The sequence below is a fragment of the Xiphophorus hellerii genome, chromosome 3, assembly GCF_003331165.1.
Source record: "Xiphophorus hellerii strain 12219 chromosome 3, Xiphophorus_hellerii-4.1, whole genome shotgun sequence".
Lineage (NCBI taxonomy): Eukaryota > Metazoa > Chordata > Actinopteri > Cyprinodontiformes > Poeciliidae > Xiphophorus > Xiphophorus hellerii.
This window is the reverse complement of record NC_045674.1, coordinates 413,605-414,455: the sequence shown is the minus strand read 5'-3', so window position 1 is coordinate 414,455 and position 851 is coordinate 413,605.

The following is an 851-nucleotide window of genomic DNA, read 5'->3' as shown; positions in this document are numbered from 1 at the left end:
CAACACTGCTTCCGGAAGAGACCTTCAAAATAAGAGCACGGACTCCTCACCTGCAGTTAATCAGATTTCCAATTGTTTTATTGCTTTGTTGTTCATGTTGTCAATTACATCCATCCATTAATCAATCCATCCATTAATCCATCCATCCATTAATCAATCCATCCATCCATTAATCAATCCATCCATTAATCAATCCATCCATTAATCCATCCATCCATCCATTAATCCATTAATCCATCCATCCATCCATCCATTAATCCATCCATCCATTAATCCATCCATTAATCCATCCATCCATTAATCCATCCATCCATTAATCCATTAATCAATCCATCCATCCATTAATCCATCCATCCATCCATTAATCCATCCATCCATTAATCCATTAATCAATCCATCCATCCATTCATTAATCCATCCATCCATTAATCCATCCATCCATCCATTAATCAATCCATCCATCCATCCATTAATCCATCCATCCATTAATCCATCCATCCATCCATTAATCCATCCATCCATTAATCCATTAATCAATCCATCCATCCATTCATTAATCCATCCATCCATTAATCCATCCATCCATTAATCCATTAATCAATCATCCATCCATTAATCCATTAATCCATCCATCCATCCATCCATTAATCCATCCATCCATCCATCCATCCATCCATCCATCCATTAATCCATCCATCCATCCATTAATCCATCCATCCGTCCATCCATCCATTAATCCATCCATCCGTCCGTCCGTCCATCATAGCGCTCTTTCAGTCTAAAGTCTATATTATGTCAATAATGACTTCCATAATTTATTTATAATTGTGATTTTGTTTGGGTTTTGGAAT